This window comes from Epinephelus lanceolatus, chromosome 5 (assembly GCF_041903045.1).
Source record: "Epinephelus lanceolatus isolate andai-2023 chromosome 5, ASM4190304v1, whole genome shotgun sequence".
In the NCBI taxonomy this organism is placed as follows: domain Eukaryota; kingdom Metazoa; phylum Chordata; class Actinopteri; order Perciformes; family Serranidae; genus Epinephelus; species Epinephelus lanceolatus.
The window spans coordinates 2828177-2846100 of NC_135738.1; the positions used below are offsets into that span (position 1 = coordinate 2828177).

Sequence of the window (17924 nt, forward strand, 5' to 3'; positions counted from 1 at the left end):
AGTGTTCATTGTTCAGGAGGTCTTTACTGGGAGACAAATTATCTGCAGAGGTCTCTTCCTGTCCAAAACAAACAGACCAGGTTTTTGAAGCCCGGTAAAAAAAAAAAAATCAGTGTCTTTCCTCTCATTGTGGAGCGGTTGTGAATTACGGTGGCTGACACAAAAATGTGAATGTCCCTATTTAGAGCCAGTGTTTGGTTTGTCTATTCTAGGCTAGTGCAGAAACATGCCAGTGCAACATGGCAGTCTCCATAATTGCTGCCCCGCTCCCCATGTAGATGTAAACGTCTCATTCTAAGGTAACAAAAACACAATGATTCTTATTTTCAGGTGATTATACACTAAAGAAAACATACTTATTATATTTAATCTCTGCCAGTATATCCCCCTAAATCCTCCACACTGGACCTTTAAAGCGGGACGGTGTCCTACGGGAACATTTTGATGTTACAGCCAAATCTTGTTGCTGTATTGTTACAAATTGTTTGTTTAGCAGCTGGTGGCCAACAGTGACTGAAAACTGATCTCCAGTGTAAGCTGCCATGTTTTGTTCTGCAAATGCCTCTGTGTCAGAAATCAAGCGAGACAGCAGAAGAAGATGTGAATTAATCCATCCAAAACGTCAGCCAATCAGAATGGAGGGAGGCGGAGGGGGAAGACAAACATGTCAGACAAGAGAGTGACGGCCGTGATGAGACGCTGCCTCTCTCACTAACAGCCCCTATGTGTCAGGATCACAAACTGTACTCTGTTTGTTCAGGCGACGCCGCAGCGCTTGCCAAACCTTATTTCCTCCCCATTTGCATAATCTTTGTCTTTCCCTCTTTTTGTGGGGATGAGAGCGTGAGAGGCTCAACAGAAGCAGAAAGAAAACCAACTCCAAGAATAGATCTGGAGAGAGGATTGTCCCAGTGTCAGTATCCACACTGTAGTGTACTGTGTTTCCGACATGCTGCTGCTCTGCTGCTCTCCATCAAACCTCACAGGACCAGCACTACAACACCTACTCCACACCCACTTACTGCTCTGTTCACCTGTCCTGTTGCATCCACATTTTGGATATTACTATAGTTCTTTTAAGGACGGACGGTTTTAGAAAAACAACACATGATCAGAGGCCCCAAAAGTCAAACTATGACGCTCTGGGTACCCCTCCTGCATTGGTTTTGGATGCTTAGGAATAGCATGTCAATTTATGCTTGTCACATGCATTGTGTCTTTTCAAAATAAACTGCCATATTCACAGGAAATGCAGTTTTTGCTCATTAAATGCATCCAGTCTCCTTTCAAAATAAACTTGTGTAAATGTAGGTTAAAAAAAAACAGTTTTTTAGGTTTACTTCCTCAGGTTAAGGCAACAAAAGCACAGGGTTAGAAAAAAAGGTTTGGCTTGAAATAAGTATGTTTGTTACTACTGTAATGTAAAGCTGCGTGCCGTGAAATATGCCACAACTGTGACAGGTGAACATGATCAGCTGCGATGCTGACGTTTAAATGCAAGCCTCGCTCATAGAAAAATCTGCTTCACATCAAATCAAGCGCTCCCTAAAAGCAGCCTCCACTTTGGGGGAGCTGTTTGCAACTCGCGCAGCAGCCTGTGAAAAACTTTGCTGAAAGTTGCGATTGCAGACGGGCAAAACAAAAATTATCCATTCCTTATCCAGTGTTTGGAAGAATTTGGATTTAAGAGAGATCAAATCATATGTAAAGAGTGCATGGCATTTGTTTCTGTGACACAGCAACAAAAATAACTTATTAAACCATCTAACGCTGCAAACTGTAGTACAATGAACAAACGAAGATAAGAAGAATAACCTCACTAACGTTGCCTCACTGAATCACTGTCCTTATCCAGCATCAACTTAGACATCCACAACAGCAATGCTGCATCACAGGAGATGCACTGAATAATTAAGGTGAAGAAGAACCTTTTTTTATTTTCAGTCTTATTTTGATGCTTACTTTGATTTTTTTTAATTAGCAGGAATGTGGCACAACGTGACAGTAAAAGCAGTGCTTTGCTGATTTAATTTTGGCAGAGACGTTTTGGCATGATTTAATTTATATTTTGCTTCTACAAGATGTGCTGTAATCAGGTGAAGAAGAGCCTTATTTAAGATTTGTACATTAGCAGAGCTGTAGCACAACATGAAAGTGAAAGCAGGGCCCTGTTAATCTGAGTGTGAAAGTGCAATAAAAAGATGATAGATAATCATGATCTCAGTATCTATTAAAATAAACTTGATTACCCTTTTGGCCATGATCATGCAGCTCTAATGCATACTAGCACACTAGGTTGTTAGTAGAGTAACTTCAGAATTTTTTGGTTTCAAAAGGGAAACAAACAGCAGTTCCCAGGTGAAAGTCCAGAGTTTGATTGACCCATCCATTTTCCACCGCCAAAATGCCGCTACCTTATGTGTCTTAAGCACTATTCGGACGGATTAGTTTTACATGGGCATGTGGGGGTAATGTCACTTTACCACAGGACGTCAGTAATATTAATGGCCGATTCGCACGGGATAAGAAATATCAGTAAAACTATCACAAGTGGGAGGGGTAAATCCATTCACGCACCGCCGTCCCCTCCTGCCGTCATGTGCATATGATAGGACTGTCAAAAGCACCATGAAATTGAGTTTGAATATTTTCGAATTAATTTAGTAGAGTTTGAATAATATTAGAATTTATTATTATCATCATCATCATTATCATTATCATCATTATTATTATTAGTAGTAGTAGTAGTATTTTTTTATTTTTTATTTTTTTTTACAAAAAATAAGATGCTTATTGCTGACGCAATATGAACGTGACACTCGGGTGAAAACACCCGTTCTGACCTCACTGAAGTGCCAGGTATGATCAACTTCTGCCTCGCTATCTGAGCAATGTTTGGATACTTCAGTGCGTAGTTTTCCACCACAAGAGTGGATCCTGGTCGGCTCGTAGTGGTGTCTCATTCTGGTAACGTTTCATCTCTTCTTCAAAAAGGGTAGGCAGGGAGGTAGCAGGTGCAGTACTCTCCCTGTATGTCTCCCTGAACAGGTCACACATCGCGGACAGCGCAGTGGGTGGTGTTGGCGCAGCGGGCTCCACTGTCGGCGCCTCTCCCTCCCGCTGCGTCCCAAACGGGATTCGCCATGATATACAACATTATTGATAGTACTAATTAATTATTAATGATATTCGAATTATCAAGTTTAGGTTCGAACTTATAAAAAAAATATATATATATATATTCGAATATATTTCTAACTTCGATTCTTTTTTTGACAGCCCTATCACACATATTTACTGCTGGTCTATTCGCACGGGATTAGTATTACCTGAGGTAATTATCCTGGACCCTTTTACAGAAGGTAGAAGTCGCAGTAATCTTTACTGACATCGTGCGGTAATGATTACTGACATGGCACATTCGGACGGGACTAAAATCTCTGGTAATTATTACTTTACCCCATGTCCCTATGTAAAACTAATCCCGTCCAAATAGGGCTTTATACCGCTGCTACAGGATGCCTCTGTGCGTCCATATCTGATGACGGGGGCCACTGACCAAGCCTCAGTATTTGTCGAGTAGGTCGTGAGACTGTACTGGGAAAATATGTCATTTCAATTTTTCCTACCTGCCACCGTGATTCTGTGATTACTTTCTATCAATTTAACTCCAGGCACATATTGTAGTCTGTTGTATTAAAGTAGACATGTCTGTACCAAGCATAATTAACTTATCCTATTTCTACATGATAATAATTATAATCTGATAAAATGATGCTGGTTTCCTTCCAGGGTTCATTTCTTCCTATCAAGTCAGCCAGACAAGTTTTCATTACTGAAAAAAATCTCAGCTTGATTTTATCTAGATAAAAACTCAAACTTCTTTTATTCTTTTCTGAGGAGCGCACAGTGTATTCTGAATCTTTTCAAGCATCAAATTGATACAGAGTTGTAAGTCTTACTTAAAGAAACCACCTCTGGGGCAAAGAGTATAAATACAGTAATGCAGACATGCTGAGAGTAACAAAATACAATATTGTTTCATCTTGTATTTTGACTAGGTCTCAAGATTAATTATCCAAAAACATTAATATGCTACAGCTGAGTAAATTTACAGGTGACAGATGTTTTACAGCGAGAGAAACCAACAACACAGACATAATGTAATGTGAGATGCACTTTCAGAATTTTAAGTTAAAAACTGTTTATCATTTGGCCCTAATTTCTACCCATGAGACATATCGCCTTCAACATGTTACCATACACTTGACACGCAGCACCCACCCAAACACCACAGCAGACCAACTACCCCTTCCTCATGGCAACAGGATCTCTGGGGTACCGGCACGTGCCACAGATCCTCGATCAGATTTGGATCTGGGGAATATGGAGGCTGGATTGATGCCGTGAGCCCTTTGTCACGTACCTCGGGTCATTCCTGAGCAGTTTATGTGGCATGGTGCACTGTCCTGCTTGGGGGGCCACTACCATCAGGGAGTATTGTCGGACTGAGTTTTGGGCAGAACTGACACAGAACAGGCATCGCAGCCTCCTGCCAGAGGGATTCAGCCTCCTCTTTCAGCCTCTTCAATAGAAAACTTTTCATGTGAAAAGGGGTGAAAAAAGTGGCAGGTGGTCTCTGTAATGCAGCAGTCAGTGAGGCAAAGAGGAGAAATAACCAGGATGCCACGGCCAGATGAAAGTCCAATGTCCTCACTCTCTCATAGAGCTGTCCAGCAGGAGGTCGCTGGGGTCGAGCACTGAGTGATCTATCCCACAGCGAGCGGCCGCTGATTTAAAAGCAGGAGGGAGTGCTCGACTTTTAACTCTCATGGGCGGGTGGAGACAGGATGAGTAAGCTCCTCAGAGCTCATAAATATTCGTCGGCAGCTCCACACAGGAGAATAAGCGGGAAGGAAAATCCAGGACCTGAATGATCAGCGTCCAGACTAGAACGGCATATTTCTCTCCTAAAAATTAAGTTGTACCAAGACAGCCTCTGGAGTGCATTCATCTTAAAACAGACACTTGGTGTTTCAGTGTGTGAGGGGCGGTGAAGCTGCCCAGTGAGGGTCTGAGGCTGTGTGGTATAAAAGTGAGGAACACAGCCTTTGGTTGCCTCTAACGTTCTCTGTGATCACTCATTTTAACTGCAATTACATTATGACATACTTTATGAATCCCGTGGGGGGAAATTACCAAACCATACTGTATGGAGAGATGTCAGAGGGGGAGAGCTGCCTTATATATGGTGATGCCTCAAGCAGCCGGGGATTCGGGGCTGGTAGTGGTCAGGATGCAAAATGGCACCTCTCCAGCCACCAATCCACACTCTGTACTTGGTCCTGAATTCGGCTGTGTCAGAATTAAGTTTAGGTGACTACAGAGAGCTGGAGGTGACTGAACTGAGGTGAATGTGGCTGTCACTGGTGGCAGTCAAGTACAGTTAGGACAACTTAATGTCTTTCTTTTTATGTGTCACGCATTTGAAATGTCGATATAGCCGAGCATACAACACAGCTGCTGTCATAAACCTGTATTTATGCAGATTTAGACAGATGACGTCACAATATAAAACAATGATATACTATATGAAATATGAAAACTTCAGCCTGTCTGTTTTCAAGATTCACTTAACAGGAAATGTACAGTTTACATACATCTCTTTCCAAATAAACGCACTACGCCGGTACAACACTGTGAATTGACTTTTGTTTTCTTCAAGAACAAACGCACAAGGTTATGGTTAGCAAACATACGACTGTGGTTGGGTTTAGAAAAAAATTACACTTTGCTTTACGTTTATACGCAAAGCAAACACCAGCCTACAGGGTGAAAGTCAGTGATTATTGGACACATCCACCACCACTCGGACTTTTTGCCTCCTTTTTTTTTTAAGATAATTTTTTCGGGCTATTTTTGCCTTTATTGTACAGGACAGAGTGAAATGGGGTGAGAGAGAGAGAGCAGGGGGGTGATATGCAGAAATGGTCACAAGCCGGAGTCGAACCTGCGACCATTGCATCGAGGCATCGCCTCTGTAGATGGGGCGTCCTATCCACTATGCTACCGACGCCCCCTTTTCACCTCCTTAACTTACATTGTTGTCCCGCAGCGCTTTCCCCTCACGCCGTCAGGTGCAGAAACACACAGCGGCATCAGGCCTGTATGACGACTTTAGAATAAGTCCGGGTTATAAAACCTAACACCCATCATTTTTCTAGACAAAAAAAAAAAAAAAAAAAGCAAAAATGCCTTGAAATATAGGTGGCACTTTCCTTTTAGTCCAGCGCAGCACTGACTCAGTGACTCAGCACACTGCATTGCACACCACCCAGGTCAGGTGGGAGCTTACGCCCTGAATATACTACCTGCATGAGCAGCGTGTGATGCAGAACCTCTTATATTTTTTTCAGCAGTCTTGTTAACAGGTTAGAGCAGTCACATTGCCCGTGTGAGCAGTGCTGCTAAGGCAGGGCGTGGCTGCTGCTCAGCTGTGGAACATCTAGAGAATAGGGGGCGAACCCATTTTATTCATGACGTGCCGTTTTTAGTGAGAATAGACAGTAAAAATGGTGTTTTGATGATCATACTGGCGTTAAACCACCTTTCACTACAGCTTTAATGTCTATATCAGTCTCTGTCTATGAAGTCATATAAATATTTCTTTTTAACTCAACACTTCCTGTCTCCATTTCAAAATAAACACTGACAGCCTTTCTGTGGACAGAATTCCTTCATTTGTGAACAAAAGGCTTTTTAATGTGAAATATTTTCAGGACAGTGTTGTTGACAATGTTGTGGCTTGCACAGCTCCATAACTGAGTGGAGGACTGGCTTTTAATTTTGGAAATACAGTAGTTACAGCAGCATGCAGCTCTGCAGCAGCGCCGCAACAACAACACTGTCAGAGCTACTGTAGCAGTTCAGCAAGGTTGCCATCATGCTCTGCTCATGCAGGCAGTGTGTTCTGTCCTAACCCACGGTGGCAAGACCACATTGCTGCGGAAACATGGTGGCCACCCTCCAATCTCCCCCCAGGTCACCCCTGTAAGAAAGCAGCTTCATTTTGAGCAGTTACACCCCTTTAGCATTATTAAATAACATAAGTTAGCGCTGCTAGCCATGCTGACAGGGTGCTAACAGAGCTAACAGTGATAAACTGAAGTAGCACATTTGACCAACAGACTGACATGTGTAATGGTTCAAAAATATCATCAGCAATTAACAGATTGGGGTCTGCCCATGTGGTCCGACAGCCCATTGGTCCGACAGCCCATTGGTCCGACATCCCATTGTTCCGACATCCCATTTCTCCGACCATATTAAACCCATTGTTCCGAAGTCCGTTCCGAAATCATCATGATGCCCTGTGGTTAAGGTCTGGTTAGGTTTAGGCACAAAAACCACTTGGTTAGGGTCAGGAAAAGATCATGGTGTGGGTTAAAATGAAAAAGAAAGTGACAAACACATAAGCTGTGAGCCTGCTTCACCTCAAGCCTTTCCCAGCTGACCCAGAGCCGGTCGCGGCACACCATCAAGGCAGAAATATGCCCGCCGGGAGCCGTTCAGCACTGCAGAGAGCTCCCCACACAACCCGAACCCCAGAGTTAATAACAGGAGGTGTTTCACTCTCTTCTCTCTATGACACTTGTATCTCGACCAGTAGCCTACTTTTGTTGTGTTTGCTGATCCTCTATGGTACACAAATACAGTATAGCCTAGTGTAATCACATATTGAACAATGGGACGTCGGACTAATGGGATGTCAGACCAGTAACGTGGCGCCAACAGATTAACAGTCCTGATGTGGATCTGAGACAGCAGGAAGTGAGCACACACAGCCTAGGGATCAGATTAATAACGTAACTCTACACACAGTGATTCATTTTATTGACCTTCAGTACAGAGTTTCGCTCCAGAAACAGGTTAATGAAGGTAGTAAGCCCCGTCTCTACCTGTCACAACTTGTGACTCACAACATCGTGACCTGCTGCTCTGAATAATTACTGCAAAGTGAACATGTAACTGATCAATCGCCTGCTGAGCTGAATCATATCCTGCCACGTACAAAGTTATCCATGTAGTTTCTGGATGAAAGTTTAATGAGTCACCTCACTGTTTAAATACATGCCCTTTACTGTGTGATGTAGCACCACTGCTCGTTTTCCCTGAGGCTTCATAGACCCAATATTACATTTCATAAAAATATAATCATTTGCTCTAATTCTTCCTTCTGGAGGCACTCCTGTCATAAAGCAAGAGGCAGGAGATTGTGTAAGGAACATTAGGCAGATGTTAACACACAGACGGAGCTCATTTGAGTTAAGTACAGTACATAAATGACTCGCGGTTTAGTACAGGTCAGCACTGACCGGCTTGCTGCACACTGTGTCAGCTGTTAGTCTGGGGTTCCTCTAAAAGACCCACTTGGAAAAGATTGCATTTGTTCAAAGAAGCCAAGTCTCATTTTCATCTTTTTGGCTTTCATGTATCAGTGATGATTAGTGTCTGCCTGCAACATCAGCCAGGGCAGTATCATGTCATGATTTTAAAGAAATCGATTTATAGGAAGAATTGAGGTTCTTTACTTTTCCCACTCTGAATGCTTTGATTCAATAATGGATTCTGGAGTCTCCCAATGCTCAAGGCTGCACATGCGTCTGCACATGGACTTGGTACAGATTCCTGCTGACAGCCACGTCTGTCAAATGACAGACAAGCTTCAGTTTATGATGCTTTTTTCTGGTACTGCTATTGTGCCAAGAAATGAAGTAAATGTACCAAAAGGCAGAAGACTGCTGCTGGCAAATGAAAACACTGTTGTGAGCAATGCAGGTTTAAAAGTGTGTTTTTACTAAATTTTGCAATTCTAAGAAAGAAAAAACCTTCAACATGTATGATGGATGTTACACAGAGTGTGTGTCCATAAGGAACGCTGACTGAAAACAGAACTGAGTGTCGTAACTCACTCTCTGTCTCTGAGCTTGATCAAATGTACAAAAAAAAAAAAAAAATCAAATTTATAATGTCATCTGAAGCCTAATCTTTATACAAGTAATATTCATATTGGCTTAAATAAACAATTTGATCGTATTTCCTCATGTTTACTGAAACAGTTTTGTGTGAAAGGAATTAAAGGACTGTTCCAAATAAAGACCCATTCAGTGATTTAAGCAAATAATAGCCCAGGCTACTAACTGAAGTTTTACAGTATTTTTCCTCTTCCCTGTGGTGTTATTTATCAGTTTAGGTTGTTATGGTGTGAGCTGCCGAGTGCTGGAGATAGTGGCCACAGAGATGTCTGCCTATTCTCCAATGTAATGGAACTAGATGGCACTCAGCTTGCAGTGCTCAAAGCGCCAAAAAAACAAATTTGAAAAACTCGACGGCAATGTTGGACTGCACTCAGCAACTGCATTACCATGCAGAAGGGTGCATGCATGCATCTACTGCTAGCTCACCTAGCACCACTGAGCGGTGGAGAACGTCATTAATGTTTACATCTCCCTCTGTCGTGAGCACGAGCCTCTCGACAATGAGTAGATGCACACTCCCTTCTGCGCAGTGAAACGGTTGTTGGGTGTAGTTGAGAAAAAGGAAAATAGTTCCTACATGAAACTGCTCACAACGAGCTCTGTGGCTTATCTTGAGGAAATGGGTCATTTTTGTTTTTTTGTTGGTGCTTGGAGCACCACAAACTGAATGCCATCTAGTTCTATTACAGTGGAGTGAAGGCAGACGTCGGCCTGTCTACGGCTACAGCACAACAAAGCAGAAAATAACAACAATAAACACATGTAAAACAGACAAAAAAGGAAACCACTTAACTTCATGGCCTACTTACTTACATATGGTAGAAGCACAAAAAAATGACCAAATTAGGGACGCACAATATTGGATCAACCAAAGAAAATCTAGGTCGACTAAAGTCGCACATAATCTTCAACTAATCGATTAGTCGTGGGGAAAAAAAATCTGCACGTTATTTTTACTTCTGCGGTGGTGTGTCTGTGTCACTCTGCAGTTACACCTGTGTTAAGTGCTGTAAAGTTTAGTTCAAATCAAACTTTATTTATATAGTTGATTCAAAACACACGTTAAACACACATTAAACATGGCTTAATAGAGACAATTTCAAACACAAGTACGCAAACTGGCTTCACTATACATCGCAGAACTGACAAACAAACACTTGTCTTTATCTGGACACATTTTCCCCACCAAAACAACATGCTAACGTTATTAGCACAAGTCTATGGCATTTTACATTGTATAAATTAGCCTAGCCTCTAGCGATCTTTTCCTCTTCTCATATAAAACCAGGGACAACAGCAACATGTAACAAAGGTAACAGCACATAATTTGGCTCCATTACAACTCACAACATTCATCGACAAAACAACTGTCTTATACTAAACATGTTTTCCAATCAAATACAACATACTAACGTTATTAGCACCAGCCTATGGCATTTTACATGGTATACATTAGCCTAGCAACGAGCAGAGATTTCCTCTGCTCATATGAAGCCAGGATAAATCCCGAAATATAAATCCCTGAAGGATAAATCACACACAAGACTTAAAATGCTATTTTAGCAGAGGCTTTACTGTCTTCACAATTAATTGTTTCTTATCTGTGAAATACTAGTAAATACAAGCTTCATTTCCACTGAGGGAAATGGTTTCAGCTTACAGAAACAGACAGACAGGAGGTCTGTGTCACCGCGACGCTGAGCATGAGGGTAGGCGAGTTCAACTTAGCCCCCCCCCCCCCCGCAGGAAATAATGGATTAATTCTGGAAAGCTGTTGATGTAGCACTTTTCTCCGTATGAAAATAACACGGCGATTATTCGACCAATGAGAATTTAGTCAGACAATAGCATAGCGACCAAATAATCGACTAGTCAACCAGGAGACTAGCCCTAAAAATTATGCAACTTTATTCGCCAAATCCTCTGACTGAATATACCGCTTTATCTGTGTGGTTGTACGCTGCTTACTCTTTATTTTTAATCTGTATTTTCATTCATGTAGGCCTATTAATGTAATACCCTGGTTTAAGCCCATGTAGCCTATCTGTCTTTGCATTGTGTGGTTATGTTTTATTAATTTCATTGTCTGATTTATATGCATTAACAAAAACACTTTCCTTTAAAATTTGAAAAGCCCTAAGGAAAAATAATAATTCACAGCCTTTTGTTTTCCAAGGGTGATTTATTTTGTGGTGGTTTAAGAAATTTGTAAAACAGATGTAAAAGCTCGTTTTAAAAGCCCTGGTGAAGACCTGCAGGGGTCGAAACATGTTGGCTCTTTTAATGATTAAACCACAACAATAAAAGCTTTCTGATACTTACTTCCTTGCTTTCTATATTTTTAAAGTCCCTGGATCGCATTCCTGTGTATCCTGTTGTTTTCCATTCTCCACAAGCACCCGACACGAATGCTGTGTCTCAAATCGCGTACTTCTGTAATTACACTTAATATTTTGAGTGCATAAGCGAGTTCACACTGAGCAGAATGGAAAAATGCAGTGCACTACGAGTACCCGGATGGTGCACTCAAAACGGTCAAGAAGTTGAGTGTGGAACTATGGACACTTCTCGCCCTCAATGGTCGCCATCTTGGCTACGTAGCAGAAGGGGAGGGACCACTTTTCAAATTGGAAATGGCGGCCGAGAACTGTGTGACTGTGAACGTCGCTGCATTGTACAAATGTAAGTTATACATGTGTTTTTTGCACTAAGCACCACTATACTGTTGTCAGATATAAGCCAGCAGTATGTTTATTGGGTTAATTTAGCAGTCTGTAATGATTTTTTACCACGAAGGATAATGCGAATGCTAGTTTGCTAACTAGCTAACAGCTGCACATTAGGCATTAAAAGAAGAAGAAAAGGTCAAAATTTGCAGTCCTCATTTCTGGTAAGTGCACAACGGCAGTGTTTGGTTTGAGACAACACTACCGCACTATACCAATAAGTATATAGTGCACGCAGTATAGCCTACTACATGGAAGTGTACTAACTGAAGTATGTGATTTGAGACAGTGAAGGTTTTGATTTACATTTGATTAGAGCAAAGAATTGTCTTTCTCCATTTCTAAAAAATATATATCGGTTGGTCATATCAGCAGAAATCGCCATGTTGGCCAATTTTGATAGTTCATTTTAAAGCCAATATCAGCTGATACAGATGATGTACCTATCTTACTGTGCATCCATAAACCAAATCAACAAAATCTGCAAGTCCATAAAACTGGGCAGGTAAAACATTCCTAACGCCCTGTGTGGTGAGACATCTTGCAGAGGACAGAACAAAACTGGGCTGCAGCAGGACTGCGAAGAGCTGAAGCCAGCAGAATTGTCCCTCCCAGCTACAGCCAAGATGGCGTACAGTGGTTCCCAACTGGTGGGTCACGGACCAATAGTATGACGCTGAATATATTTAACTGTGTGGACCTTGAAGTAATGACGAAAGAGAAATCTGGACTCTGTGGCTAGCTGGCATAAAAGATAACAAATATTGGGGATTTATTAATCTTGTATCATTACTAACATTAGATGATCATAATACATCAGGTATGGCATTAATCTACAGATGCTACAGTTCAAAATGAGACCAACATTGTCTATGGATGTCGGTTTTTGAGTCACGACGACACCAAAATGCAGCCTGCAAAAGACTAGGTAAAGCTTGCCGTTTTTAGCCAAGCTTATTTCAGGGGATTCTTGTGGCCCCTGCCGGCTGGTTAAGAGGAGTGAGGAGTCAGCAGTCACTAAAACAGGTTTTTCAACAACTGTGCATTTACGCAACTATGAGAGGTCTTTGAGCATATGTTCTGTCATAAATGCCCACAAAATATGAGGCTGATTGGTCAAATAGATAGCATGCATGGAGGCATTAACAGCCACATATAAACTCCATATACAGCATAAAACAGCTGAACAGGAAATCATCTGAATGCCTTTTTGTGCAGCTGTCACTTCTATTAAATACCTGCAGCCTCTTTCCTCTTAGATACTAAAGTAGCTTGTGATGCAATTTTCAATCATTTGCTCCAGAACAAACATTGTAAAACAGCAAAATCCATTTTCTGACTCGTTAGGCCGCACACAGTCATCCCCTTCATCTGATTAACCAAGCAGCACCTCAATAAAATGTCAGCGGTAAAGAGGCAGTGTGGCTTCTTAACACAATCACAACCTATTTGAACAGAGGGTGTAAAATAAATAAGAGGAAATTAAGCTTCAAAGGGGCCTATTATGGTGATGTCTTCTTCTACTCCTGCTGCTCAAATACTGTTTCAATTTATATTTAAGAATTCAGATAAAAACTGTCAACAGAACTTCAATAAGCACCAAATACTCCATAACAAGCAACTAACAGTAGACAGGTTAAAGGTTAGAGGTCACAGACAGATCATATTACTGCGTACACTGCATGAGAACAAAGGTCAACTACAGTTACCTTTCAATAAAACCTGACATGAACCCCAAAAAATCTAAAATAAAATCAGCAACGCACAGCTAAATGTATTTTTACTACTGGTTACCTTTGTGATCTGAATGTACACTCACAGGCCACTTTATTAGGTACACCTTGCTAGTACTGGGTTGGACCCATTTTGCCCTCAGACCTGCCTTAATTCTTGGTGTCACAGATTCAACAAGGTGCTGAAACATTCCTCAGGGATTTTGGTCCATATTGACATGATGACATCACACAGTTGCTGCAGATCCATGATGAGAATCTCCCGTTCCAGCACATCCCAAAGGTGCTCTATTGGACTGAGATCTGGTGACTGTGGAGGCCATTGGAGTACAGTGAACTCATTGTCATGTTTGAGATGATGTGAGCTTTGTGACATGGTGCGTTATCCTGCTGGAAGTAGCCATCAGAAGATGGGTACACTGTGGTCATAAAGGGATGGACATGCTCAGCAACAATACTCAGGTAGGCTGTGGTGTTTAAACCATGCTCAGTTGGTACTAAGAAAATCTCCCCCACACCATTACACCAGCAGCAGCAGCCTGAAGCGTTGATACAAGGCAGGATGGATCCATGCTTCCATCTGAATGTGGTTTTTCCAATCTTCTATTGTCCAGTTTTGGTGAATTGTAGCCTCAGTTTCCTGTTGTTAGCTGACAGGAGTGGCACCTGGTGTGGTCTTCTGCTGCTGTAGCCCATCTGCTTCAAGGTTGGACAAGGTGTTGTTGCTTCAGAGATGCTCTTCTGCACACCTTGGTTGGAACCAGTGCTTATTTGACTTCCTGTTGCCTTTCTATCATCTTGAACCAGTCTGGCCATTCTCCTCTGACCTCTGGCATCAACAAGGCATTTTGGCTCACTGCATTTTTTCTCTTTTTGGGACCATCCTCTGTAAACCCTAGAGATGGTTGTGTATGAAATTCCCAGTAGATCAGCAACCACCATGCCACATTTAAAGTTACTTAAATCACCTTTCTTCATCATTCTGATGCTCTGTTTGAACTTCAGCAGCTCGTCTTAACCATGTCTACATGCCTACATGCATTGAGTTGTTGTCACATGATTGGCCAATCAGCTATTCGAGTAAACGAGCAGTTAAACAGGTGTACCTAATAAAGTGGCTGTTGAGTGAATGGAAACACAGACTGGGGTTAAACCACTACATAAGCTACTATACACCATGTAAACAATATCAGCTCTGCTGGTCCTCCTGGCACCGTTCATGCTGTGTCACTCTTACGGTGGAGTTATAAACAACTAGCTCTAAGCTAATGCTAACATGAAGAGTCACCACAAACAACAAGCTAACTGTTTTCAACCGTTAATGTTACTTCAACTGTCGAAGTTCGGCTACAGCTAGTTAACCGTTAGCTAGTTAGCCTGCTAGCCAACTTTAGCAAACATTAGCACAGACGGCAGCTTAACCTCTTGTTTAGCACGAACATGACCGTCTCAAAGTAGCACTCATGACAAGTAGACATTTCAATATCATTTTATAGCGTTCAGGTAAGCTAGTGAAAAGAAAAGAAAACCGTAACGCGACCGAGGTAACGTTATATCCTGTTGTCATTTAACCGAACGTCAAAGGAACTCCATTCCAAAGCCATTTAGTTTAAAGGTGAATTGATTCTCTGCAAACATACACACAGAATAGAAGATAATTCACAGGTTTCTATAAATAAACAGACTCTATTAGTAAATTCGGCTAACATACAACACACGGTGCAGCACGTTATTTAATAATATTTAAACTTTCCCTCGGACCTTAAGCGGTGGAAAGCAGCGCTACATTAGGGGGCATGGAAGACTGAGAGAAGCCGCAAAACCAAACAAAAAACCAACCAACATCATTTAATCCAGTGAAGAATGCGTATAGAATGTAAGCCGAATTATTAAGGGAAATGTACAGATTTGTAAAATGTATAACGCCATACTCTGCGTGGTATATGCTTGTACTTATCGTAACGCAACCAAAATCGTATTGGTTTTCAGATTGGGTCTGGCCCCACATTGTCTTCCTAATGACAACAGAGGTTTAAACTGTCACTAAACAAGTTTCGACAAACTAATGAGCGACAGTACGGAAATGCAGTTAATGAGAGGACCATCGTGGTAAAATGCCCAACTTAAGCAGCCATTGTGTGGAGTGACACATGAGATTACATGCTGGAAATAAAAGAGGAAAACTTACAGTTGCAGGAGTTCAGTTTCCCTCGCTTGGTTTCGAATTGACAAGCTGCTCCTGCACCGCGCATGCGTGTAGGGAACCCCAGGATCGCACCATTATTATACAAAGAAAACCTGACTGTATTAAATTAAATTAAATTAAATTAAATTAAATAACAACAATAATAATAATAACAATAATAATAATAAAAATAATAGTACTAATAATAATAATAATAATAAGAATTTAGTTTTAGGAAATATGAGAAAAATAATTGAAATTTTATAAATAAAAATATAATAAATCTTCAAGATATTAATACAAAAAAAGTTTTATTACCTTATATTGTGTTTAATTACAACACTGATGCTGTTAAGCTTGGGCATTGTTCTTTTTTCCCTACATGTCAGCTGACAGGTTCTCCCCATTCATCTCTCAGTCTTTAACTGGGAGTTCATTTGCTTTCAGCGGTCAACTGAAACACACTTCAACTGACACATCCCACTATTTTTGTTCTTACGTTTTCACACATGAACAAAATTTAAAAAAGGATACATGTCAAGTTTTTCTCACTCAATAAAATTCCACTGTTCATACACAATTAATTCCAACTTCTGTATCTCATACATACTCATACTTAAAACATCTACCTGAAAAAAATAATATACTTTATCTGGAACTTGAACTGACGGTCGCTGCTATCAGGAATTTAACCCTGACGTACCCTTCCAATTTAATTGTCACTTAAACCTCAACTAACATTTAACTCTTGGCACTTTGAACTGAAGTGATAGCTCCTCTTCATTCAGTGCTTACCCTTAAACTGACATTTAACTGCTTAAATCAATTCTGTTTTAACTGCCACTTCTTTTTTTTTCCAGTGCTTCAACTTCATACAGCCATACAAAGACATTAAAACAGCTACAAGGACTCACACATGTTCAGACACTGAAGCTATTTGTTTCAACTGCAAAATACACACAGTTTCTTCAGGAATTACCCAGGCTCCACCCCCTATTCCCAAATTAGGACTTCCTGGCTCCAGTACTTCACACAGGTGATAACAATGGTAAAGCAAATTTCAGGCTTAAGTGGGATTCATACTTGTGCGTCAGATCTATGCAGAGCCTGCACACGTGGCCCACGCCGCTGGGAGCATTTGTACTTGTTCAGTGGTGTGTCTGTGTCACTCTGCAGTTACACCTCCAAAACACTAGTTGGCGGTACGGTTTCTGTGAAGTGCTGTAAACTTTAGTTGATTCAAAACACACATTAAACACACATTCTACAATATTAATAGGAATGATTTCAAACACAAGTACACAAATCAGCTTTACAGACAAAGAACTTGTCCTTTGCTGGACACATTTTCTCCACTAATACAACATGCTAATGCTTTAAGCACAAGTCTATGGCATTTTACATTGTATAAATTAGCCTAGCAGATTTTTCCTCTACTCATATGAAGCCAACAAAATCCAGCTCCATTACAACTTACATGGTTCACTGACAAAACAACTGTCTTATACTACTTAAATAACATGCTAATGTTGTTAGCGCAAGCCTATGGCATTTTATATTGTATGAATTAACTTAGCTACAAGTGGAGATTTTCTCTGATCATATGAAGCCAGGATAAATCACACACAAGACTTAAAATGCTATTTTTGTGGAGGCTTTATTGTCTTCACAATTTATTGTTTCTAATTTATGAAATAAAAGTAAATAAAAGCTTTGTTTCCACTGAGGGAAATGGTTTCAGCTCACAGAAACAGACAGGAGGTCTGCTTCACCGCGATGTGTAGTTACATTTCAGGGGAGGTGCACAGGAGGCTACACCGCAGGGTACGGTGTAGGCTCTACAACAATGCAGAACCTACGCTGTAGGTACAGTGTAGATTTGACACAGAGGCATAAATCCTGCATTAGTTACTTTGCCTCAGTAAGCTACATTATGACTTAGATATTTAATTGTAATTAGTATATGGTTCCCCATCATTCAGTGACAGCAGCCTCTCCACACGTCCACTCTGCACTGTGCGACAGCAGCTCTCAGTTTTGGCCATCTGACAGGAGCTGGAGTCTGCCAAGGTGATGAGGTGTGATACTGACATCAGGCAGGTCGACCTGCCAGCCTCCAGGCTGACTGCAGTCACTGGAAGTGACAGGATACGACTCTGTGACTCCGCCCACCTACGCTTGGTGTGTTTGGGAAGCATTTCTGCAGCACGCAGTCCTGTCAGGAGTCAAAAAAATGTGAGCT

At 41.2% G+C, this 17924-nt stretch overlaps 1 protein-coding gene across 1 annotated transcript in view; it reads right to left on the bottom strand.

Moving 5' to 3' along the window:
* The window catches only part of pot1 (protection of telomeres 1 homolog), a 115828-nt gene extending 100082 nt beyond the window's left edge, over positions 1–15746 (bottom strand). Inside the window, exon 1 of the mRNA XM_033634071.2 lies at positions 15686–15746. The gene's annotated coding sequence lies outside the window, so the exon portion shown is untranslated. The remainder of the gene's footprint in view (positions 1–15685) is intronic.
* Between the last annotated feature and the right edge of the window lie 2178 nt (positions 15747–17924).